At 39.2% G+C, this 27,786-nt stretch overlaps 1 long non-coding RNA gene across 1 annotated transcript; it reads left to right on the forward strand.

Annotated features, from left to right (window-relative positions):
• The first annotated feature begins 16,319 nt into the window (after window positions 1-16,319).
• LOC142181778 (uncharacterized) lies at window positions 16,320-18,964 on the forward strand. The gene is made up of 2 exons (XR_012710686.1): window positions 16,320-16,965; window positions 18,645-18,964. It is a non-coding gene; the product is annotated as an uncharacterized LOC142181778 (long non-coding RNA).
• Window positions 18,965-27,786: the final 8,822 nt, after the last annotated feature.

The raw sequence follows: 27,786 nt of genomic DNA on the forward strand, positions 1-27,786 counted from the left end.
ACCCCTAGTGAGCGTGGGTACCCATTGTGATGTGAGATATAGCCCGAGGGGTGGACTTGTTGATACTGTGCCCGAGGGGCAAACCTTTATGTGTTTATTTTCCTTAATTGCCTGTCATTTACCTCCTTAAATTGTTGAAAAAGATTTTTGTGAAGTTTAATTCGAGTTAAATGACTTTCACATATCTTTCACTAGTTTTACTGCTTCATTATAGTCTGCAAATGTGTTTTACGTGATTTCCTGCTTTCAGTCCTTATTAATGATTATTACTCACTGAGTTGGAGTACTCACTTTACTCCTTGCACCCCGTGTGCAGATTCAGGCACATCTGGTCCCGCTCCCGAGTGTTGATCTTTCCAGCTCAGGCGGATCCGAGGAGTCTCTAGGTAGCTGTCTGCGTTCACAGCCCGGAGCTTCTTCCTTATCTTATTCTCCATGTTCTTAGTTACTGTATTAAACTCTATAGATTTCTCTGAGTATTCCGGATTGTTTAGATGCTCATGACTAGTGACACCCCGGTATCGGGCTGTGTTGGGTTGTATTCTGCAAATTATGCTGTTATCTACTTAAACTTTGGATTATTGTATCATGCTTAGATTGTTTCTTACTGTTTAACTATTAAATACTGAAATGGAAAGTGTCGGCTGGCCTTGTCTTCATGAGAGGCGCCATCACAACCGGGTCCGAGTTTAGGGCCATGACAAATTGGTATCAGAGCCTAGGTTACATAAGTTTCATGAGTCATGAGCAACTTTAGTAGAGTCTCGCGGATCAGTATGGAGACGTCTATATTAAACCTCGAGAGGCTGCAGAACCTTTAGAAAAAACTTCATATTCTTGAAATTCTTATCGTGCGACTTTGTTGATCCGAGTACTAAACTTCTGTTGTTCTATTCTCTCACAGATAGTGAGGACACACACTACTAACCAGGATGGATGACCACTAGTACCACCAACTGTGGCCACTAGAGGTTGAGGACACGGTCATGGTCGCGGTAGGGGAAGAGGTATGGCCCGCACAACAGCTAGGGCAACACCTGTAGATCCACCAGCCGACCTAGTTCAGGATCAGGTCCTAGCTGTGGACGCTCCAATAGCACCAACTCAGGCACCAGCTGTGCCCATTGTGATTCTGGGTCTTCAGAAGGCCTTGGCTCAGATTCTATCAGTTTGCACTGGCCTAGCTCAGGCAGTTTCAGACTCTATAATTATTGCTACTTCTCAGGCTAGGGGAGGTAATCAGACTCCTGCCGCTCGCACACCTGAGCAGGTCTTGCAGGGACTTCAGACGCCGGGGACACATCTAGTCTAGCCGGTTGTCGCTGCTCAGGACAATGTAGTTCATGCCATGCCAGAGGACGAGTAACGTAGGTTGGAGAGGTTTGGTAGACTTCAGCCTCCTACCTTTAGTGGTGCAGAGTGTGAGGATGCCCAGGGCTTCTTGGATAAGTGTCAGAGGATGCTTCATACAACGGATATTCTGGGACCAGCGGGGTTGCTTTCACTACTTATCAGTTTTCTGGAGCTTCCTTCACTTGGTGGGAGGCTCTTGAGAGGCGTAGGCTTGTTGGTGCAGCACCCCTTACCAGGCAGCAGTTCTCCATTCTCTTTCTAGAGAAGTATGTGACGCAGTCCCCTGCGTAGGGAGTTTGAGTGGTTACGTCAGGGAGAGATAACTGTGATGAAGTATGAGATGAGGTTCTCCGAGTTAGCTCGTCATGCTATTTGGTTGGTTCCGACAGATAGAGAGAGGATTATGAGGTTTGTTGATGGCCTCACTTATCAGCTTCGTATTCTCATGACCAAAGAGAGGGTGATTGGTGCTACCTTTGAGGAGGTTGTAGACATTACTCGGGAGATTGAGTCTGTTCGTCGCCAGGAGTGCGAGGAGAGGGAGGCCAAGAGGCCTCGAGGATCTGGTAGTTATAGTGGTACCCCTTCAAGAGGTCAGTTTCAGCATGGCAGAGGCCATCCATTCAAGCATGCTTAGCCAGCTCGCCTAGGTTATCGTAGGGCGTTATTGGGTCATGGTTCTCACAGTTCTTATCAGGGCCAGTCATCACTTAGTGCCCTTCCAACTCAGAGTTTGTCCCATGCTCCATCAGTTCAGGGCTCTTCTATACTAGGTGCATCTGCTAGTCACTCCGGTGCGAAGGGGTTCCCTTCAGTCCCCTTCTCCAACACCTGGGGGTTGTTATGAGTGTGGTGAGATGGGTCATATGTGGAGGCAGTTCCCTCGTCGTCTTGCGAGTTCATCTCAGTAGAGGGGTCTTTCATCGGCTTCAGCACCAGTTACTTCACCACCACCCGCCCAGCCATCTAGGAGTGGAGGTCAGTCAGTTAGGGGTCGCCCCAGAGGGGGGAGGTCGATCTGGTGGCGGTCAGGCCCGTTTCTATGCACTTCTAGGCAGAATCGATGCTATTTCTTCAGATGCTATCATTACAGGTATTGTTTCAGTCTACCACAGAGATGCCTCTATATTATTTGATCCCGATTCCACCTTTTCTTATGTGTCATCATACTTTGCTCGTTATTTGGGTATGCCTCATGAGTTTCTTGTTTCACCTGTTCATGTATCTAGCCTGGTGGGCGATATTGTTATTATAGACCGTGTGTACTGGTCATGTGTGGTGACTATTGGGGGTTTGGAGACCCGAGTGGATCTTTTATTATTGTGTATGGTGGATTTCAATGTCATTTTAGGCATGGATTGGTTATCTCCGTGTCGTGCTATTCTGGACTGTCATGCTAAGACAATGACATGGGCTATACCGGGTGTGCCATAGATTGAGTGGCGAGGTTTGACTGATTATGTTCCTAGTAGAGTGATCTCATTCTTGAAAGCCCAGCATATGTGTTTCCTGCAGACCTGCCAGGCATGCCACCGGACAGGGATATTGATTTTGGTATTGACCTAGTGCCGGGCACTCAGCCCATTTCTATTCCGCCATATCATATGGCACTAGCGGAGTTGAAGGAGTTAAAGGAACAGCTTCAGGAACTCCTTGATAAGGGGTTCATTCGGCCTAGTATGTCATCTTGGGGTGCGTCGGTTCTATTTGTGAAGAAGAATGATAGCACTATGAGGATGTGTATTGATTATAACCAATTGAACAAGGTAACAATTAAGAACAAGTATCCTTTGCCTCGCGTTATCACCTGTTGAAGATCAAGGACTCGACTATTCTTAAAACAGCTTTCAGGACCCGAAATGGTCATTATGAGTTCTTGGTGATGTCTTTTGAGCTGACCAATGCCCCAGCAACGTTCATGCATCTGATGAATAATGTATTCCGGCCTTATCTTGACTCATTTCTCATAGTTTTTATTGATGATATTCTGGTGTACTCGCGTAGGTAAGAGGAGCACATAGAGCATTTGAGAGTTGTGTTGCAGAGATTGAGGGAGGAGAAGCTTTATGCAAAATTCTCCAAGTGTGAGTTTTGGCTCAGTTCAGTGGCTTTCTTGGGGCACGTGGTGTCCAGCAAGAGTATTCAGGTTGATTCGATAAAGATAGAGGCGGTTCAGAGTTGGTCCAGACCGTCCTCAGCCACAGGGATTCACAGCTTTCTTGGTTTGGTAGGCTATTATTTGATGGTTTGTTCAGGGATTCTCATCTATCGCATCTCCCTTGACCAAGTTGACTCAGAAGGGTACTTCATTTGTATTTTTAGACGAGTATGAGGAGAGCTTTCAGAAGCTCAAGACAGCCTTGACCACAGTTTCAGTGTTGGTTCTGCCATCAGCTTCAGGTTCATATACCGTGTATTGTGATTCTTCGAGAGTTGGTATTGGTTGTGTTTTGATGTAGGAGGGTAGAGTTATTGCTTATGCTTCCCATCAGTTGAAGCCCCATGAGAAGAGCTACCCCATTCATGATTTAGAGTTGGTTGCCATAGTTCACGCGTTGAAAATTTGGAGGCATTACTTGTATGGTGTGTCTTGTGAGGTGTTTACTGATCAAGTAGCCTCCAGCACTTGTTCAAATAGAAGGATCTAAATTTGAGGCAGCGGAGGTGGTTGGAGTTGCTTAAGAATTATGATATCACTATATTGTACCATCCAGGAAAGGCCAATGTGGTGGCCGATGCCTTGAGCCGAAAGACAGTGAGTATGGGGAGTTTGACATATATTCCAGTTGGGGAGAGACCTCTTGCAGTTGATATTCAGGCCTTGGCCAATCGGTTCTTGAGGTTAGATATTTCGGAGCTCAACCGGGTATTGGCTTGTGTGGTTTCTTGGTTTTCCTTATATGATCGCATCAGAGAGCGCCAGTACGATGATCTGCATTTACTTGTCCTTAAGGACAGAGTTCAGCATGATGATGCCAGAGATATGACCATTGGTGATGATGGGGTGTTGAGGATGCATGGCCGGATTTGTGTGCCCAATGTGGATGGGCTTCGGGAAATGATTCTGGAGGAGGCCCATAGCTCGCGGTATTCCATTCATCCGGGTGCCGCGAAGATGTATTAGGATTTGAGGCAGCACTATTGGTGGAGGAGAATGAATAAAGACATTGTGGGATTTGTAGCTCGATGTCTCAATTGTCAGCAGCTAAAATATAAGCATCAGAGACCGGGTGGCTTGCTTCGGCGGATGGATATTCTAGAGTGGAAGTGGGAGAGGATCACTATGGACTTTGTAGTTGGACTTGCACGAACTTTGAAGAAGTTCGATGCTATTTAGGTGATTGTGAATTGGCTGACCAAGTCTGCATACTTCATTCCTATGTGTACTACCTATTCTTCAGAGCGGTTGGCAGAGATCTATATTCGGGAGATTGTTCGTTTGCATGGTGTCCCAGTTTCCATCATTTCAGATAGGGGCACTCAATTTACTTCGCAATTTTGGAGGTTTGTACAGCGAGAGTTGGGTTCTCAGGTTGAGTTTAGCACAGCTTTTCACCCTCAGATGAGTGCACTATTCAAATATTGGAGGACATGTTTCGTGCTTGTGTCATTGATTTCGGAGGGTCATGGGATCCGTTTCTACTGCTTGCAGAGTTTGCTTATAACAACAGCTACCAGTCGAGTATTTAGATGGCTCCATACGAGACTTTGTACGTGAGGCGGTGTAGATCTCCATTTGGTTAGTTCGAGCCGGGTGAGGCTAGGCTATTGGGGACAGACTTGGTGCAGGATGCTTTAGAAAAGGTGAAGGTAATTCAGGAGAGGCTTCGTACAGCACAGTCGAGGCAAAAGAGTTATGCTGACAAGAAGGCTCGAGATGTGTCCTACATGGTTGGCGAGAAGTTTCTGTTGAAGGTTTCACCCATGAAGGGTGTTATGAGATTTGGGAAGAAAGGTAAATTGAGTCCTCAGTTCATTGGGCCTTTTGAGGTGCTTCGGAGGATTGGGGAGATGGCTTATGAGCTTGCTTTGCCACCCAGCTTGTCGAGTGTGCATCCGGTATTTCATGTTTCTATGCTCCAGAAGTATATTGGGGATCCGTCTCAAGTTTTGGATTTTAACACGGTTCAGTTGGATGATGATTTGACTTATGATGTGGAGCCAGTAGCTATTTTGGGTCGTCAGGTTCAAAAGTTGAGGTCAAAGGATATAGCTTCAGTGAAAGTGCAGTAGAGAGGTCGGCTCGTGGAGGAGGCTACTTGGTAGACTGAGCGGGAGATGCGGAAGAGATACCCTCACCTGTTTGAGACTTTAGGTATGTTCTTGACTCGTTCGAGGATGAACGTTTGTTTAAGTTGGGGAGGATGTGATGATCCGGCCATTCGCCTCATGAGTTGCCGCTCCATTTTTCCCTATTTCTGCTTTTTATTGCTTTGCCTATCAGTTCTATGTGTGATCGGGTTGGTTGGCTCAAGTTCGGAAAGGATTTGGTAAGGTTTGAGACACTTAGTCTCTTTTGAAGAAGCTTAAGTTGGAAAAGTCAACTGGATGTTGACTTATGTGTTAGAGGGCTCGGATGTGAGTTCCGTTGATTCAGTTAGCTTCGGGAGGTGATTTGGGACTTAGGATCATGATCGGAATGAGTTTTGGAGGTTCAGAGTAGATTTAGGCTTGAATTGGTGAAGTTGAGATTTTGGCGATTTCCGGTTGGTAGGTGAGATTTTGATATAGGGGTTGAAATGGAATTCCGAGAGTTTCAGTAATTCTGTTGTATCATTTGGGATGTGTGTGCAAAATTTTGGTCATTCGGATGTGTTTTGGTTGGGTTTTTGATCAAAAGCGAAATTCGGAAGATTTTGGAAACTTAGGCTTGAATTCGATGTGTTTTGGTTGATTCGGTGTTGTTTGAGGTGTTTTGAAGATTGGTACAAGTTTGAATAAGGTTATGGGATATGTTGGTATGTTGGTTGAGGTTCTGGGGGCCTCGGGTGAGTTTTGTTTGATCAATCGGTCCATTTCATGCTTTGGTGAGTTGCAGATTTTGGAGCTTCAGCTGTTGCAGAGTGTTCCTCTTCGCGATCGCGTCGGGGGTCTCGTGATCGCGTAGAGCTTTTGGGGGGGGGCAACCCAGTTTGTTCTATGCGTTCGTGATGGTAGAGTTGCGATCGCATAAGGTGGTGAGTTTGTTGATCTCGAACGCGTGGATAAGGTCACATACGCGTAGAGTTAAGTGGACCAGGGGTTTTGACTTAGAGTTTGTTCTTTGCGAACGCGGTCCCCTGTCCGCGATCGCGTAGAGTAGGATGCCTGATCATCGTGTTCGCATGGGACTTTACGCGTTCGCATAGGGTTAATTTTGGGTTCTGAGAATTTGTGCTTCGCGATCGCGAAGGGAGTCCCACGATCGCGATGAAGGATTTCAGGCCTGGGCAGAAGGTTTAAATAGTCGTCTTGTCCGCGATTTTAAGGTTTATTTCTTCCATTATTGGTCCTTTTTGGAGCTTTTTGAAGAGGATTGAAGATGGATTCAAGGGGAATCAATTGGAGGTAAGATTCTTGGACTTAAAACTCGATTCTAGTGTGAAATCTACCTAATAAATCATGGAATCTAAGCCTAAAATTGAAGAATTAGGGTTTGAAATTGGAGACCTAGAAATTGGGATTTGAGGGGTCATTTGTGGATCAATTTTGATGCTTTTGGTATGTATGAACTCGTGGGGAGATGAGGAACCCATTGATGTGAAAATTATCGAATTCCGAGACGTGGGCCCAGGGGTCGGGTTTTGGTAATTTCGGGATTTGTGTTGTAAATTGATTATCTTCATTTGGGCTTCGTTCCCTTAGCATATTTTACGTTGTGATTCCGATTTTGGATAGATTCGACGCGAGTGGAGGCCGATTCGAGGGGCAAAGGCATTGCAAGCTAGAGATTTGACCGAATTGAGGTGAGTAATGATTGTAAATGATGTTCTGAGTGTATGAAACCCCGGATTGCACATCGTTGTGCTATATTGATGTGATGCACACGCTAGATGACGAGCGTGGGGTCGTGCACTATTGGGGATTGTGACTTAGTCCGTCCCGAATGACTATTTTATAGCGTATTGATTGAAATCTGTTTGCTATCATCATTATTTGGGCTGAATGTCATATTTGGGCTTCGTGCTAACTATTTGAACCCTTAGGGGACTTTTATTGATATTTCCTCACTGGTTTGACTTTATACTTGAACTCAGTCATGTTATATTTCACTATTTTCATACTCAGCCATGTTTACTTTGTTTTAACACTTAAATGATCTTTTAAATGATACTTTGGGTTGAGAATCATGTTTTACTATTGCCCGAGTGGCTTGTGAGGATTTTGACTGAGTAAGGCCGAGGGCCTATGTTGTGAGGAAACATTTGATATTGATTATGAGGTCGAGGGCCTGAGATATGTACACCACGAGGTGGCTTGTTGATATGAGGACGGAGGCCTAATAATGATTCCACGAGATGACTTGATATTGCTCTTGGGCCGTAAGGGGCCCCTCCAGGAGTCTGCACACCCCCAGTGAGCGCGAGTACCCATTGTGATGTGAGATATAGCCCGAGGATCTGGTATTGTTATGAGATATTGCCCAAGGGGTGGATTTGTTGATACTGTGCCCGAGGGGCGAACCTTTATGTGTTTATTTTCCTTAATTGCCTGTCATTTACCTGCTTAAATTGTTGAAAAAGGTTTTCGTGAAGTTTAATTCGAGTTAAATGACTTTCACATATCTTTCACTAGTTTTACTGCTTTATTATAGTCTACAAGTGTGCTTTACGTGATTTCCTGCTTTCAGTCCTTATTTATGATTATTACTCACTGAGTTGGAGTACTCACTTTACACTTTCATCCCGTGTGTAGATTCAGGTGCATCTGGTCCCGCTCCCGAGTGCAAATCGTTCCAGCTCAAGCAGATCCGAGGAGTCTCTAGGTAGCTGTCGGCGTTCGTAGCCCGGAGCTTCTTCCCTATCTTTTCTCCATGTTCTTAGTTATTGTATTAAACTCTGTAGATTTCTTTGAGTATTCTGGATTGTTTAGATGCTCATGACTAGTGACACCCCGGTATCGGGCTGTATTGGGTTGTATTCCGCAAATTATGCTGTTATCTGCTTAAACTTTGGACTATTGTATCATGCTTAGATTGTTTCTTATTGTTTAACTGTTAAATACCGAAATGGGAAGTGTCGGCTAGCCTTGTCTTTATGAGAGGCTCCATTACGACCAGGTCCGGGTTTAGGGCCGTGGCACTTAAGCAATCCCCGTTTTGATAATAGAACCCCCCCACGTCGTTCTTCTTGAAGAGAGAAGAACTCCTCTTCAGCCATTGTTGATGAAAACAAAAAGCAAGACCTAGCTAAGACAAAAAGAGAAATCAGCCGCACAGGACCTAAAGGATATACACATACGAACATAGAAAGGGAAGGGGACTCTCATCTTTCTCTTGCTCCAAGAAGCAGCACACACAAAACCTTCATTCTTTTCAATTTCTACAATGATAATATGCTTTTGTGGTATGTATCGATAAAAATTTTGCAGCCGGAAACATTGAAGAAGAAATAGTAGGCGACAAATTTCCCTCGTTCCCTCTTTTGTTCCCAACTTCCCAAATTTCATCAAGCTCTTCAGAGCTGCTAAGTAGGAATCGTACAAAAAAATTGGAAAAGATAGTGGAGAAACAGAAGGTTTTGGAGGCATAAAATACAAAAATTACAAAAAAGAGGAGCATTTTTTCTTTCTGCCTTCCGATTTTGTCCATTTGAGTCGTGGGTCGAGAGGTCCGTTAGTAGATTTTGGTTCGAGGTTGTTAAGATTCAGTCAAGCTGTTTCGTCTGTGGCCTGGTTTAATTTCGAATTGCGGAGCTGTAAATATTTCAGATTCAAAGTTTGAGGTTCATCTCTTGCTTTAATATAATTAATGTTGAATTAGTGTTTTTATGCAATTTTGTTGCTTTGTGCATTTTTAGCGATGTTTTACTGATTTTATCGATATTGGTATTGTACAAATTTATGAATTAATATGATTTTACTGTTGAAATCATCAATTAAATAGGATTGAACAACTATGGAATTTCGTTGTTTGGTTTAGTGAACATTATTGGGAAGTGATGGGTGTTACTGTGGGAATTATTATGTTAACTTAAGCATCTTGCCATCCAAGGGTGCATAAGGCTTCATATTATGTGCTTGTTATTAATGTTATGACAAACACATAAGTCTTCACCATCCAAGTCTTCGAATGGCCAAGCTGCCAGTACTATGTATTTGTGCAAATAGATTTGTTAAGAAACATTGAAGAAAAATGATAGTTGCTTAATGGGAAATTGATGATATTTTGGGTTTTAGATTTTTAAGTCACAATAGTTACATGAATTTGGACTTAAGTACTATAAAATAAGCTGACCTTGGTTTCATACTTTTTCTATAAAAATTACTTCAATAACTTCATATTTATAAGCTCTTGGCCAACAACAATCTCAAATTAGCTTTAGGAAAATAATTCATGAACACCATAGTTTGCTTTAGGCATATAATTAAATTATTACAACTATGGGTACGGTTCCCGTGGCATGGTTGTGATACCTAATTTCAAATTAGATTTAAGTAGGAGCATCTTTAGTTTGCCTTAGTGAAATAAAACTCTGTTCTTTTAAAATAATTTGAGGTGTGCCATACGCAAACAAAATCCATAACCTATGGCCCTCGCATTAACATTAACTTAGTATAGAAAAACACATTTGAACATTTATTGTTTGCATTAGGCACGTTTATAATAAAATCGTCATGGCTACGGGTATGGTTCCCATGACGTAGCTGTGATACCTAATATCCAAATCCGGCGGTACATTTATGTGTCCCGGCCAAAACTTCTAATAACTTTAAATAAATTAAACATGTTGTAGATAGTGGTTATGGTTCCCGTGACATGATCCGCAATGTGTATCAAACAAACAAGTGTATGATAATCGTAACTTGTTCCAGAATAATTCCATAAAATAATTAAAAGTGGTTATAAAGCTAAAAATGCACAATAGGTTTAAAACATGTAATAAATAAGATAATAGGCCAATTATTAATAGTTTAAGCGACCGCGCTAGAACCACGGAATCCGAGAATTCCTAACACCTTCTCTCGGATTAACAGAATTCCTTACTTAGAATTTCTGGTTCGCAGATTTTTAAATAAAGTCAAAAATTTCCTCGATTTAGGATTTAAAATAAACTGGTGACTTGGGACACCCTAAACTATTCCAAGTGACGACTCTGAAAATTAAATAAAATAATCCCCCATTTTGAATAATGTCACTTTAATTGGAAAAACTCCCTTATATACCCCTCGGGTGGTAAAAAGGAGGTGTGACAGCTCTGGTGACTCTGCTGTGGATAAGAACCCAGAATTTTTGGTTCAAAGTTCAGAATTCGAGCTTAGAATAACTGTTATAGTTGGATTTATTTATTATCTAATTTTTACGTGTTTGGGCCTAATGTGCTAAATGTCACTTTTTACCGCTTTGATATTATTTGAACTGTATATAAACTGTTACGGAACCCTTCTCTTCTCGTCTTCGGGGATGTGCATGCTGGCGTGACTCCTCTTCTATTAGTGTCATACCTTAAAGTAAAAAGAGGATCAGACAAGTTACACAGCCGGATGGCCTTTTGGTTCCCGGTACGTAGCCCCCTTGGTTCGAGTTATCCGCTCTGGTACACCGAGTCTAGAACAATATACCCAGGTTTTAAACCTAGAATAACTCAGCCTCATGCCGGATTCCTAGTAGGAACATTTGTTTGCATTACGTGCATCTGACTTTGGGGACTCAACATAGGGGTTGGATCCGTCTATGACCGGTGGACCTTAGAATCAAAAATCAAAAAATCAAATGAAATTAATATTTCATCCAGGAGTATCTCTTTTCTTGATCTTGTCACTTTTCTTATTCTCTTTTTAGTTCTATTAAATGAAGATTTCAATAATGTGACATGCTTGCGAACTTCATGCCTAGATCCGAAAATGCTGTCAGACTTCGAAATAATGAGTCAAGAGTTAGATTGCAATGAAAATAGGTTTAAGGAAATAAAATAAAGAGTTGGAACGGTTGAAGAAAAATTGGTTCCAGATTTGAAAGGTCCATATATTTCAACAAGAGTACTGCCAAAAGAGTGCATTGTACTTGGGACACATAGAAGGGAATGTCTCTGAAACAACTGTCAATGCAAATGCAGTCAAAAGGTACCAGATTGGATCCTCTATATAGCATTAATATTGTCCAATTGGGATGAAGAAGGCTTTCATTCTCGCTACCCAAACACTATCCACCCTTTGCAAATCCTTTGAGCCGGTTACTCTTCTTTGATTACCCTCTTTGGAAGCTGGAAATTATTATTAAAAAAATGATGAATAAAAAAAGAAAAGAGAAGGAAAAGAAAAAAAATACAATGAAAAAAAAGAGGAAAAGGAAAGGAAAAAGAAAGAGAAAATAAAACAAAATAGAAAAACAAAAGAAAATCAAAAAACAAAGTTCCCTAAACTACGTTTGACTTGATTCCGAAAGGATACGTATGCAACCTCTCTCTGAGGTTCAGTCACACCAAAACAAAACTCCAAATTCCCCCAAAAGTGAAACTGGGACAAATGTTATAATGGTTCAGTGATGATCCCGCCTGAATGGTTCCAAAGTTGTAATTCGGTCCAAATCATCTTTTACCCAAATCCTTTCAAGTCTTTCCAATCAATCGGTGAGAATGTTTAAGGATCAGAGAATACAGCTACTTGGATCCGATACAATCAAAATGAGAGAAATAAAATGAGAGAGTTTTATTTGTGAAAATCTACACGGGCACCATAAGGCGACAGTAAGTAGAGAAATGGAAAATGAGAGAGTCTTGTTAGTGAAAACTCGCAAAGATCACTATAAGGCGATGGTGAGAAGAGAAATGAGAGAGGTCAGCTCGTGAAAACCCGCAAAGGGCGCCCCAGCCATCAGCATCGACAGGGTCCTGGCAAGGTTTCTCGATTTTGAGGCAAAAGTTGTGATAAATTTCTGAGAGTCGGACGGTTTGCGCAGATCAGGCATCCAGTCCAAAAGGCATGTCATGCTCATTGAAGTCCGCATGTACTCTAGATAAGTCCTTATTTCCTTTCCCCAAAAGGGACACTTCTTGTTTTAAACTCATTCTCCATTCTATTGTTTGTTTTCTTTGAATCCCTTTCGGTCTAATTCTATTCTGAAACCAAGACAAAGAAAGTATGGTAAGACTGATTTACAAGGTTCTCATTTGATACAAGCTAATATGTTAAAGGGCACCCATCCTCGTCGGGGCATCAAGTCAACCTCGACCGGCCATGGCGGCTGATGTTTTGAAATTGAAAAATTCCTGAAAAGAAAGAAAATCAAAGTCAAATGCCCACAAAGGCAAAATGAAGTTAAAAAGGTTGAGTCCCATGTGGCTAACTGTCTTGGCAAAGGTTTGAAAAGTGAAAGTGCCTCAAATGCTCTAAAATTGAAGTTGGAAGAAAGAAGCCAAAAATGAAAGGCCTACGAAGGAGAAATAAAGTTGAAAAAGGTTAAGTCTCACGCGACTAGCCGTTGCGACAAGTTTCCCAATGCTCCAAAGTTAAAAAATTGAAAAAAAGAGAGACTCAGAAGTGAAAGGCCTACAAAGGCAAAATAAAGTCGTAAAAGTTGAGTTCCACGTGACCAATAATCATGGCAAAGTCTGAAAAAGCTAGAGGTTCTCCAAGATCAGAAATGAAATTGGTCCTCAGAAAACAAACAGTTGTAGTTAAGATCTTCATCAAAGAAGCCGGGCCGAGATCAAGTGGTTGAAACAATCAAGGTCACAAAACCAACCACCATTTCAAACTAACAATTTTTCTTTGTTTGAAAACATGAGATAGGTGCAATCCAAAGCAACCTTGCAAGAAGTAGGTGCAACCAAAAGAAACTGCGCAAGGGCTAGAAACAGTTTTGCAGCAATAATCAATCCAAAAGGAAGTCTCTTCCAAATTCTTTCCTGCATTCTAACTCATTTTTTCTTAAATAAAAAAAAGACAAGAAAATAAAAAAAAACATGGTAGCCTAGGGTCCCCTATCTCTAGTTACATTTTTTCCAACATAGGGTCTCCACTCCCTAATTAAATTTACTTTAGACATAAGGTCTCCACTCCCTAGTCAGCATTTTCAACATAGGGTCTCCACTCCCTAGTTGAATTTACTTTAGACATAGGGTCTTCACTCCATAGTCACTTTTCCAACATAAGGTCTCCACTCCGTAGTTGAATTTACTTTAGACATAGGGTCTCCATTCCCTAGTCTGCTTTTCCAACATAGGGTCTCCACTCCCTAGTTGAATTTATTTTAGACATAGGGTCTCCACTCCCTAGTCTTCTTTTCCAACATAGGGTCTCCATTCTCTAGTTGAATTTATTTTAGACATAGGGTCTCCATTCTCTAGTTGAATTTATTTTAGACATAGAGTTTCCATTCCCTAGTCACTTTTCCAACATAGGGTCTCCACTCCCTAGTCACTTTTCTAACATAGGGTCTCCACTCCCTAGTCCGCTTTTCCAACATAGGGTCTCTACTCCCTAGTTGAAGTTATTTTAGACATAGGGCCTCCACTCCGTAGTCTGCTTTACCAACATAGGGTCTCCACTCCCTAGTTGAATTTACTTTAGACATAGGGTCTCCACTCCCTAGTCTGCTTTTCCAACATAGGGTCTCCACTCCCTAGTCATTTTTTTTAGACATAGGGTCTCCACTCCCTAGTCTGCTTTTCCAACATAGGGTCTCCACTCCCTAGTTGAATTTATTTTAGACATAGGGTCTCCACTCCCTAGTCACTTTTCCAACATAGGGTCTCCACTCCCTAGTTGAATTTACTTTAGACATAGGGTCTCCACTCCCTAGTCTGCTTTTTCAACATAGGGTCTCCACTCCCTAGTTGAATTTATTTTAGACATAGGGTCTCCACTCCCTAGTTGAAGTTATTTTAGGCATAGGGTCTCCACTCCCTAGTTTGCTTTTCCAACATAGGGTCTCCACTCCCTAGTTGAAGTTATTTTAGATATAGGGTCTCGACTTCCTAGTCGCTTTTCCAACATAGGTCTCCACTCCCTAGTTGATTTTATTTTAGATCTCCACTCCATAGTCTGCTTTTCCAATATAGGGTCTCCACTCCCTAGTTGATTTTATTTTAGACATAGGGTCTCCATTCCCTAGTCGCTTTTAAAACATAGGGTCTCCACTCCCTAGTTGATTTTATTTTAGGCATAAGGTCTCTACTCCCTAGTCTGCTTTTCCAACATAAGGTCTCCACTCCCTAATTGATTTTATTTTAGACATAGGGTCTCCACTACCTAGTTACTTTTCTAACATAAGGTCTCCACTCCCTAGTTGAAGTTATTTTTTCCTACATAGGGTCTTCACTCCCTAGTTGAAGTTATTTTAAACATAAGGTTTCCACTCCCTAGTCACTTTTCCAATATAGGGTCTCCACTCCCTAGTTGACTTTAGTTTAGATATAGGGTCTCCACTCCCTAGTCTCTTTTCCAACATAGGGTCTCCACTCCCTAGTTGATTTCATTATAAATATAGGGCTCCACTCCCTAATCTTTTTTTCCCAAGGATACACAATCCTGATTTTATTGCTTTCAATAAAGAAATAGTTTAGATTTTTGTTACAAATAACTCATGAAATTTTCCTAGTAAAAACTTAGGAAGAAAATTTCGTTTGTTTGTTTGCTTTGGTGCTTGAATAGGTTTCTACCGTGAGGCATAAGGTTTGAGATGACCAAAAGAAGAAGTCTCAACCCAAATAAAAGAAAGGAAGAATAAGAAAAGACGTTGAACTCTAAGTGTAGAAGCGGAGAAAAGATGCGGACTGCCCAAGATATGATGGAAGTCACAAGCTTTGTATGTCCCGCCTTGATCCGAAGAGCTGAAGAAAAATGAACCAGTGTTCGCAGCTAACGAGTATCAAGATTCAGATCGGAGTCTGCAGGAAGAACCAGCCAAGACTCAAGATCAAGCTTCAGAAGATTTATAGATAGGAATCTTGTAACTCGTAGCTGATAGGTTTAATTAGTCTTTTCCATTTTGATTTTGATGTAATAACAGGACCGCGAACTGGAGCCTCGATGGAACCTCACTTGACTCTCAAACTCATCACTCCATCATCCTTCTAGAACTACACTGACCTAATTCCTTTATAGCCAAGGATATGTAGGCAACCTCCACAGCAAGGTTCGGTCAAACGTTTTCAAAATGCTTCCAAATGGAGTATCAAACGGGCAAAAATTGCTCGTAATTGCTCACTTTATATTTGTTCGAAAACTCTTCATGTTTTCGAGCAAAGAGGGGCAGTTGTGAGCATCTAATTTTTGCCCTACATGAAAATGATTCCTAAAAATAAACCAAAAATGATTTTTAAGGGATTTTAGAAGTTTTTCTTTATTTAGTTGCATTTCATGCATTTTTAATATTTTAAAATCATAGAAAAATCATAAAAAAGTCACATTTTAATTTCATGTCATTTTAGGTCCAATTTGCATGAAGAAATTAATTTTATTATGAAAAATAAAAAATGGTCATTATTACATATTCAGCTTTTAGTCTTTAGAAAGTAGTGTTTTTATTTAGTTTTAAGTTAAATAGTTGTTTTAATAGATAAACAATTTTAATTTTTATAAATTACATTGATTTAGGATTAATTTAGGATTTTATAGATTTTCAAAATCAAAGAAAAAGAAAAATGAAAAAAAAGAATTTGATTTAGTCTTCCTACCCCAAAATTAATTAGTCTAAATTCATGACCCAAATCCCTTCAAGCCCAAAACATTGAGCCCATACCCATTCCTTATTTGACCTAACCTAATTCCTACCCCTATAAAATAAGACTTAACTTCTAACATAAAATAAGACCCTTGACCTTAGACTTAAGCAATCCGCTGTTTTGATAATAGACCCCCCATGTCGTTTTTCTGGAAGAGAGAAGAACTCCTTTTTAGACATTGTTGATAAAAACAAAAGCAAGACCTAGCTAAGACAAAAAGAGGAATCAACCGCACAGGACCTAAAGAATATACACATACGAACATAGAAATGGAAGGGGACTCTCATCTTTCTCTTGCTCCAAGAAGCAACACACACAAAACCTTCATTCTTTTCAATCTATACAATGATAATATGCTTTTATGGTGATGTATCAATAAAAATTTCGCAGCCGAAAACATTGAAAAATAAATAGTAGGCGGCAAATTTCCCTCGTTCCCTCTTTTGTTCCCAACTTCCCAAATTTCATCAAGCTCTTCAGAGCTGCTAAGTAGGAAGCTTACAAAAACAATTGAAAAAGAAAGTGGAGAAACATGAGGTTTTGGAGGTATAAAATCCAAAAATTACAAAAAAAGAGGAGAAGCATTTTTACTTTCTGCCTTCCGATTTTGTCCATTTGAGTCATGGGTCGAGAGGTGTGTTAGCAGATTTTGGTTCGAGGTTTTTAAGATTCAGTCAAGCTGTTTTGTCTGTGGCCTGGTTCAATTTCGGATTGCAGAGCTATAAATATTTCAGATTCAAAGTTTGAGGTTCATCTCTTGCTTTAATATAATTAATGTTGAATTAGTGGTTTTGTGCAATTTTGTTGCTTTGTGCATTTTTAGCGATGTGTTACTGCTTTGATCGATATTGGTGTTATACAAATTTATGAACTAATATGATTTTACTGTTGAACTCATCAATTAAATAGGATTGAACAACTATGAAATTTCATTGTTTGGTTCAGAGAACATTATTGGGATGTGATGGATGTTATTGTGGGAATTATTATGTCAGCTTAAGCATCTTGGCCATCCAAGGGTGCATAAGGCTTCATATCATGTGCTTGTTATTAATGTTATGACAAACACATAAGTCTTGACCATCCAAGTCTTCGAACGGCCAAGCTGCCAGTACTACGTGTTTGTGCGAATAGATTTGTTAAGAAACATTGAAGAAAAATGATAGTTGCTTAATGGGAAATCAATGATATTTTGGGTTTTAGATTTTTAAGTCACAATAGTTACATGGATTTGGATTAAGTACTATAAAATAAGATGCCCTTGGTTTCATACTTATCCTATAAATATTACTTCAATAACTTCATATTCATAAGCTCTTGGCCTACAACAATCTCAAATTGGCTTTAGGAAAATAATTCATGAACACCGTAGTTTGCTTTAGGAACACAATTAAATTATTACAATTACGGGTACGGTTCCTGTGGTGTGGTTGTGATACCTAATTTCAATTAGATTTAAGTAGGAGCATCTTTAGTTTGCCTTAGTGAAATACAAATCTGTTCTTTTTAAAATAATTTGAGGTGTTCCATACGCAAACAAAATCCATAACCTATGACCCTTGCATTAATATTAACTTAGTACAGAAAAACACATTTGAACATTCGTAGTTTGCTTTAGGCACGTTTATAATAAAATAATCATGGCTAGGGTACGGTTCCTGTGACGTAGTTGTGATACCTAATTTCCAAATCCGGGGGTACATTTATGTGACCCGAACAAAACTTCTAATAACTTTAAATAAATTAAACATGTTGTAGATCGTGGGTACGGTTCCCGTGACATGATCCGCAATGTATATCAAACAAACAAGTGTACAACAATCGTAAGTTGTTCTAGAATAATTTCATAAAATAACTAAAAGTGGTTATAAAGCTAAAAATGCACAATAGGTTTAAAACATGTAGTAAATCAGATAATAGGCCAATTATTAATAGTTTAAGAGACCGTGCTAGAACCACGGAATTCGAAAATGCCTAACACCTTCTCCCGGGTTAACAAAATTCCTTACTTAGAATTTCTGGATCGCAGACTTTTAAATAAAGTCAAAAATTTCCTCTATTTGGAATTTAAAATAAACCGGTGACTTGGGACACCCTAAACTATTCTAAGTAGCGACTCTGAAAATTAAATAAAATAATCCCCCATTTCAAATAATGTCACTTTAATTGAAAAAACTCCCTTATATACCCCTCGGGTGGTAAAAAGGAGGTGTGACAGTACCTATGCACGACATAACATTCATATGCATATGCATGACACTATAATTATTTCATGATTTACAAAGTTATCCAGACTTACAGGTGGAGTCATTTACTCTATATTTCCTCCATGTCTGTTATGTACTTATTTATGTGTCTTACATACTCAGTACATTATTCGTATTGACGTCGCTTTTTGCCTGGGGACGCTGCATTTCATGCTTGCAGGTCCTGATAGACAGGTCGAGAGCCCTCCAAGTAGGCTATCAGCTCAGCGGAAGATGTTGGTGCACTCCATTTGCTTCGGAGTTGCTTGTTTGGTTAATATGAGTTATATGTGTATTGTTTGGTATGGCGGGATTCTGTCCCGACCTTTATAAAAATTATATATTCTTAGAGGCTTGTAGACAGATGTCATGTACGCAAAAGATCATATGGCCTTGTCGGCCTATGTTCAGTGTTCAAGTGGTTATTTTGGTCTTAGAGGACCATATGTCTTATGTATAAGTTGGCACTACCTGTTATATTCTACCTATATCACGGCAGCCTCTCCGACTCAGTTATTTATAATAGTACGACATGAAAAGATATGTTATGTTGGTAATCGGTTGAGTAAGGTACTGGGTGCCCATTGCGGCCCATCGATTTGGATCGTGACAGTCAAGGTCTGCAATGTAGATGTTCTTGAACCTTTTAGCTATCAACACCACTTTACTAGTTTTGAGATTGGCAACAATGCAAGATTTGGACAAGAACGTCAATTTATTTGCCTTGTCACAGATTTGAGACACACTCAATAAACTATATTTCAGGCCACTCAAATAGTACACATTTTCAATTGCAAGAGAGAGTGTTTCTCCAATTTTCACAATACCAAGAATATAACTTTTCTTGCCATTTCCAAAGGACACTCTCCTACCTTGGAAGGCCTATAGTGAGAGGAAATCATCTATTCTTTCAGTTATATGCTTAGAGCAATCGCTATCCATATACCATTTTTTGACTGCTACCTCTCATTTAAGCATGCACATGAAATTACTGATTAGACTTAGGAACCCAAGCCAGCTTGGGTCCCTTATAATGATATAACAGGTGGATCAAACTTCTTTTTGCCTATGCACGCAACACATATTTTCCTTTTAGAGGACTAGGTTCCTCAACAGTATGCTTCTTCTCAACAAAAAACTTTATTTTTCTATTGAGACTGAATTTTTGCTTTACAAGAGTCCTTGTAATGATCAGTTTGACCACAGTGAGTACACAACCAATTATTAGTCACAGTTACATACTTGCTATGGGAATTATAGGAGGTTTTAGCTTGTTGGAACTCGATTCCTTGTATGTTTCCACCATTACTCTGGTACCTAGATGTTATTACATCAGAGGACTAGATCCATTTTAGTGACTTATCAAGATCATTTTTAACCCTTTTCAGATCCTCTTGAAGTTGTCTATTCTTCCCAAGCTCAACAACAAGACTTGTTTTTAACTTTCTCAAGTTGAACCTTACTAGCCACTTCTTTTCCTTTAGGGATGTCCATACATTTTTTCATTTGGTTTTCAACAAGGTATTTTCTCTAGTTACTTCTTCCACTTGTTTCTTCAAATCTACATTGGAAACTACCATATCATTCCTCTCTTGTTTTATATCACCAATTTCTTCAATTAGAGAATTTTTCTCATTTAAGAGGCTATGATATGCATCAATCAACACATTTGCTAAGGACATTAATTTTTTCTTAGGGTAAGTTTTCAAATTTCTTTGAACATCAAGAAAACTTACCTCATCTTCCTCCTTGTCCTCATCATCATCAGATTTAGCCATGAGTGCAAATATTGACGCTTATTCTGAAGATCCATTATCAACAACCATCATAGATGTATCTCCTTGGTCATCTTCACCTTCATATTCACTAGAGAAATCTCCCCAAATAGCCATGGCTTGCTTCACCATGTTGTCAGCAGCATCTCTTGTGGTAAACTTTTTGTCAGGGACCTGGTTCCTCTTAACCACATTATTAGTGTCGATTTTGTAGTGACCCTGCTTATAAAGAAGGCAATATTTAATGAAGTGTCCAGGCTTTCCACACTTATGACATCAATCATTTTCTTTAAAATTCATGCTGAAACTTCTTTTCTTTAGGTCCCACCACTTTTACAAACCATCTTTTGAACAAGTAAGGTACGTCATGTCAGATTCATCACTACTTAAGTCAGTGTGGGCAGCTTTGAGAACCAGGTTCTCCTCCTCCTTAGGCTCTCTTCTTTCAAGATCCTTCTTTCTCTTCATCTTATATGTTTTGAAATTTCCAATAAGCTCGTCAACAGTCAGCTTCGCAGGTCTTTAGCTTCAGTGATAACATAGACTGTTACACCCCGCAATATTATGTTGATATTACATCCTGCAGTATTATATTATGATAATGTTACATCCCCCAGTATTATATTACGATGATGTTACGCCTTGCAGTATTAAATTACGATAATATTGCCCCCTGTAGTATTGTACGTTGAATTTGTCATAAGGTAATTAACATCAGTCTAAGGAAAAGATTATTTGGAGATTATAAGGATTATGCTATTTTACAAGTGATGAGTAAATTCGTAAAGATGAGAGGGGAAGTCAGTCAAAGAAAATAAATTTTCGTCCAAGTTTGGCATGTTGGGATAATATACGGGCCGAGCGTTAATACCCGATATTTATGGACAAATGCCATACAAGGTACTGCATGACCATGATAGTAAGGTGTATCAGGTGTGTTAAGTAAGTAGTATTTTAAGTAAGTTGAGATAATTCCTAATAATGTGAATAATTGGATAATTATTGGTTACTGGGAGATTAACTATTAATTAAGGAATTAAGTGGATAAATTTGGATAAGACCAACCCCTCCCTAACGTGGCAACAAACCCACCCAAAATAAATGACTCATATGTCATTTGTTAATGTGGCAAAAAGTTGAGAACTCTTGGTTCAAGTGTTAGGAGTAATCTTTATGATATACTATAATTTAAAGGATTTGCTTGATCTTAAAATGGAACTCTTTTACCAATTACAATTTTGATTCAGAGACTTGCTTAAAGCTCACGGTGAAGCTCAAGAATCTACTTATTCACCATAAGACTTCTAAAGGAACGTGATTTAGGATTTAGCAAAGTAGCAGATTTTGAACAAATTTTTTTAACAAAGTTACACTGCGTAATAGCAAAGGGATTTGCAATTCTAAGAGAGTACGATACAACCTTTCTCAATAATATCATACAGATTTTCCCTTACTTCGATCCTCCATTACATGCTATTGCAATTGATGTGTGTTAGAGGGATTGTCAAGAGAATCAGCTCAGGTATGTTAAGGCTATCCCTTTTTTCTTTTGGTATGATCTATATGACATAAATGAAATGAGAAGATGCACAACTTCCACAAATGACTCTATTCATAGAAATATTAGAAATGTCTGTTTTCTTGAATTCCCATGTGTCCTATTATTTTATCCTCTGTTCATGGGTCTCAGAAAAATACGTAAGTTGAAAAAGTTTACTTCATGATATTACTCAAAAACATAATGGTCTTATGACATTCCGAAAGATTTTATTAACGTACTTCTCATGCATTGCATTCATATACATTGACCCATGACTAGATGGTGTTATATACACGTATATATGTATATTATATGTATATGGGATATGGGAAAAGGTTACGGTGTTATATACACACCACCACTTGATCAGTTGGTATAGTTGATGATTTTGCCCACAGTGGCCGAGATGATATGATGGGATGCCCTTAGAGGCTGATGATGTTATGAAACATGTACCTATGCACGACATGACATTCATACGCATATGCTTGAAACTATAATTATTTCATGATTTACAAAGTTTTCCAGACTTACAGGTTGAGTTATTTACTCTATATTTCTTCCATGTCTGTTATGTACTTATTTATGTGCCTTACATACTCTGTACATTATTCGTATTGACGTCCCTTTTACCTGGGGATGCTGCGTTTCATGCCCGCAGGTCTCGATAGACAGGTTGAGAGCCCTCTAAGTAGGCTATCAGCTGAGCGGAAGATGTTAGTGCGCTCCATTTGCTTTGGAGTTGCTTGTTTGGTTAATATGATTTAGACATGTACTTTTTGGTATGGCGGGACTCTGTCCCAACCTTTATGAAAATGATGTATTCTTAGAGGCTTGTAGACAAATGTCATGTATGTAAAATATGTATGGCCTTGTCGGCCTATGTTCAGTATACAAGTGGGTTTTTTGGCCTTATAGGACCATATGTCTTATGTATAAATTGGTATCACATGTTGTATTCTGCTTAACTCACGGCAGCCTTCCGACTCAGTTATCTATGATAGTATAACATGAGAAGATACATTATGTTGGTACTCGGTTGGGTAAGGTATCGGGTGCCCATCGCGGCCCATCAGTTTGGATCGCGACAAAAGTGGTATCACAGCAGTTCTGTCCTAGGGAGTCTACAAGCTGTGTCTAGTAGAGTCTTGTTTATGGGTGTATCGTGCACCACACTTATAAGCAGAAGGCTACAGGGTATTTAGGACTGTCACTCTTCCTTCTTACTCTAGATCGTTTAGTAGAGCTCAGTTGTAAGAATTCAAATTCCTAACTTCTATTTTATTCGTAATAAGACGATACCCCTACATACAAAAGACGGTTGGTAAAAGATATGGCTATGGAAGAGTTGAGTTAGAGGAACTCGACTTTGTATCATACTTATGATAAGTAAATGTGAGGTATTCAGCAGATAATATGTATACTAAGATGTCTAAGTTTCTTGATAAAAATCCCTAAGGCAAGAATGCCTATCCACTCTTACGGTAGAAAGGAATAAGGAGGTAAACACAAGTTTCAACAAGTAAAAAAAGCAAGGTGAAGAAGGGTACGAGACACCCAGTTAATAAAGATTATCAGTATTACAGTTCCGATAGAAAAATATAAGCATTGTGAGTTACCCTCAACAGTAATAGAGGTATGTATAATTAGCCACACCCATCTCAGTTATACCATATTGGGGGCTAATAGGTGTAGATTAAGAAGAGGACGGGATATCACGATCCTGATGGGGTTAGAGTGACCCAAAATAGTGAATGGATTATTTGCTTTAGTTGACATTTCCGAATGATATTGCAAATGTGCTAATAGATCTCCTAGTGAGACACCTAGATGGGGCACCCTAAAATAGTAAAGCTAGATATGAGCATTGGAAGTCTTGAAGGAATAAATATTATCTTAGTGTGGCTCCCGTCCCCAGTAAAATAAGAATGTTAGGAAATTCAAAGAGCCAAGAGATGGAGCAAGGGGAGCCAAAAGCAAAAGAATATTTTGTTCGAGTTTTTAGAGTAAAGCAGTAGACATAGATAATTAGCGGGAGATAAGAAGAGAGTTAATGAAGCATTATGAGTAAGATGTGATACATGGATGACAACGGTAGGTCAAAAAAAATGATGACAGTATTACAGAGTCTACAGTCAAGTGAAGGAAAAGACGAAAGATGATAGGCCTTGAGACAATAAAAGAATATAGGCCATAAAGTCATATCCTCATTTCGAGAAATAAGTTCGCAACTCTAACGTGATTAACAGAAGGAAAAGTTAGACCCCAGATTAATAGAAATCAATATGGACTGGTGAACAAGATAAACTAAACATGAATTAGGGACTGGGTGATTTGATAATAGTCAGCATCATGAGAATTTCAGATCGCGTTTTGGTGATAATAGAATGGACAACAGAAGAAGATTCATAAGAAATTCAGAGAATGGTCATTCAGGAAGATGCTTCCCTAAAGTAAGCAATGTGAGCAATATTAAGCTTAAGAGACTGTATGTGCTAGTTATAGTAATTGTCACCTCGCGAGTAAGGAATTTCATTATCCTTAGTACAGAAGGATTACCGCAGAGAGAGTAAGGGTCATCGATGATGTGAAAGGACACCAAAAATTAAGAGGTAGAACAACTTCTATGGCAGATTGTCGTAGCTCCAACTCTTAGTACTTCCCTAAAGGGGGAATATGGAATGACGTGATATTACGTCAGAATTAAGTGGTTCTAGTAATTATGAAATGGTAATGGAAAAATGCAATAAAGCAAAGAAGGGATAAGATTGCACTTATTCAAAACCTACAAATATGCTACGATACCAGAGCATTATGCAAACACAACGTCAGGGAAAGGAAGTAAGGGTGCCCAAGATATTATTGATTAATAAGGAGCCATTGCGAGAGGTAAGTTAAGACAAAGGAAATGACCCAAGAAAGATTACGCAGGATATGGATACGGGATGGGCCAACAAGAAATTAGTAGTTGATTCAAGAAGAGCCTAGCTATGGATAGACAAGAAAATACAGACAAATCAACAGATCATGCAAGATAAACATAGGGAACCCCAATATAGGGAAGTCAGCCTCACAGTTATGACATCATGATCCTTGAAAAATATCCATACAGGAGTTGGGGAAGTTAAAAAGGTACCATATGAGTGTTACAGAAATAAAAGAAAGTGCCACCAGGAAGATAGTCAAAATATTAGTTCAGGAGTAACCCTACAAGCACAAGGGCGCAGAGATAAGTAACTACAGGTAATTATATGTGAGGAAGAACATCAAAAATTCTGTCAGGCATACGATGTGATAAACTCGCAGCCTTACAAGAGTCAGAGGATCCCCCCTTAAGTACCACAATGAAAGATTAGTTGAGAAAATAAGGAAGAAGGCTTCAACCAAAGCATAACAACCTAAAGAGGAAATGGTCGTATAACAACAGTCTCACAAGAACATTGGAAGCACTCCAAAAGAAAGTGGCACCTACCTTGGCTAATGAACGGGAAGTAAAATTAAAAGTAATATTCGAGATCATATGAGTTGCATGAAAACTCTAGCATGTGTGGGCACTAAGATAAGCTAAGTATGGACGTAACACCGGGGCAAAAAGACCAGGAAAATAATAGCTTACCTTGAAAGAAAGCAAAGATGGAATGAAAGAAATTATTCGATCAATGATCTAGAGTTGGTTACGTTATGAACACACTTAAAGGTTCGAAGTTTTATACATGCAGCATATACAGCCGTAGAATATTTTGGTATACGTTAAAAGAAAGAATTAAGCCCAGGTCATAAATGAAGGATTAAATTGTTAAAGTATTGTATTATGCATACTCCTCAACACCCATAATGTCTAAACATAATAACTAATACCATGAACCCCAGAGCGGGAGACAATTTAAGCCGATATAAAGGCCGATCAGAAGAAGGAGGAAACTAAAGAGTTACATCAACGAAGTAAATCAGGAATTCGGTTATTGGACCCAGAAATTATAGAAATCATGATTGAGAATATTGTAGAATTACTCTTAATATCAAAGGTACATGGGAGATATTACAACAACCATATTAGATAACAGGTCTAGGATAAAGCCAGTTAGAAGAAGTACTAGCCTCATAAGAAGTCAGTAGGAAGCTCCCACCGAATTATGTATGCCTAGAGGTGCAAGTATTATAATAGAGCTTCAACTTGTGAACGTGAATTATACCTATGTGGAAGGGAGGTCATGAAATAGATAGAAGATACGATGCAAGTTTTTAAGGTAAGAAAGGTAAATGGGAACAACATATTGGATACTCAAATGCAGAAGGTCATGAATAGTCCATACTGCGGATAAAAGGCTAGAAGCACGGGGATTCAGTATCCAGGAATGATAGTAGCATCATCAGTGGAATACTTCCCAACCTATGGTTTCTAAGTACTGAGAGGTCTAATTAAGAGAGTAAAGAAGAGTTAGAGATGATGTGATGTCTCGCTTGACGTTCCAGAATAACATAAGGAAATCTATGGTGCAATCATATTGAAGGAAGGTTGCGAGTAGTATAAATGGATATGTATAGGTCGCAAGCTAAAGTATGGTAGAGTGACAGAGTTTTAAGAAGACATAAGTAAGGATAAGGAAAGGCAAATGAAAAGGTGACGAGAATGGATAAGTCCTCGGGATTATGTCCATGAAAACGAGAGAGCTAATGGTTTATCTAAGTTATAGAAAGTTCAATATAGCCTGAATGAACTCAAAGGAGTCTAAGACTAATAGCATTTAGAAGAAATGGAATGTTGCCCTGTTAATGGAATGAGGGTGTAATTGTGATAAGTAAAGGATGACATTTGGGCCTTCGATTGAGTAATGATTTGAAAACAAAAAAAGAAAAAAAGAAAAAAAGAAAAAAAAGAAGAGGGGGATTTCATGAGTTTCACATGATTAAAATACCCACGTAGGGTGAATTACACTGGGATGCTATGAAATACGATTATGGAAATCACTTCAAATATTTGTCGATGCAACGTAAGCCCTAGTGGCAAGGTATTACGTAAGAAGTTTCAAGTTGTCAATGGTATATTATAGATCAATATTGAGGCGAATCATAATGGATGGACAAAAGTCACAAAGTATGAGCTGAGATTAGGTCGTCATTCTTAAGATGAACAGTAATAAGGAAGCATTAAAGGACTTATCCTCATGCATATAGGATAAGCAACGAAAGTAACCTAGAGTTTGGTTGCAAATCTTAGTAACGACAAATCGAAGTAAGAGAGATGGTATACTAACCTACTTAGATGCAGTAAAGTCATACGAATGGATAATCGAGTCTATGAAATAAGATATAACAATATTCGTAAATTCGACTAAGTATCGAACAAAGAACTTCAGTATACTTATAGATGCCCAGAGGGGCGTCTCACCAAGCTCTGTATATGTTCACAAAGTGAGGCCTAAAGATTGGCTAAAAGCTGGAGGAAAAAGGAGAGAGGATCGCATGGGCGTACTTACAAGGTTAGAGTCGTACAGGCTGCATGAAAGAAGGTAGCAACATTTACGAGATTGGAAGGATTGAGGCCATAAGTCGTGGCGTGAGAAAGAGGCCTAAAGGGGGGAATACCCTAGCCTTTGGATTTATTCACAGAACAATTGCCTAAATGGCAATGAGAGCATTAAGGTACTCACAAGAGCTATAAGTTATAAAAATGATAAGAGCATCAGTCAACATTCGAAGACAAATGTTCCAATGGGGGGAATGATGTTACGCCCCACAATATTACGTTGATATTACATCTTGCAGTATTATATTATATGATGTTACATTATTATATTACGATGATGTTACGCCTTGAAGTATTACATTACGATTATGTTACGCTTCGCAATATTAAATTATGATGATGTTGCACCCTGTAGTATTGTACGTTGAATTTGTCGTAAGGTAATTGACATCAGTCCAAGGAAAAGATTATTCGGAGATTTTAAGGATTATGCTATTTTACAAGTGTTGAGTAAATTCGTAAAAATGAGAGGGGAAGCAAG

The sequence above is a fragment of the Nicotiana tabacum genome, chromosome 6, assembly GCF_000715075.1.
Source record: "Nicotiana tabacum cultivar K326 chromosome 6, ASM71507v2, whole genome shotgun sequence".
Lineage (NCBI taxonomy): Eukaryota > Viridiplantae > Streptophyta > Magnoliopsida > Solanales > Solanaceae > Nicotiana > Nicotiana tabacum.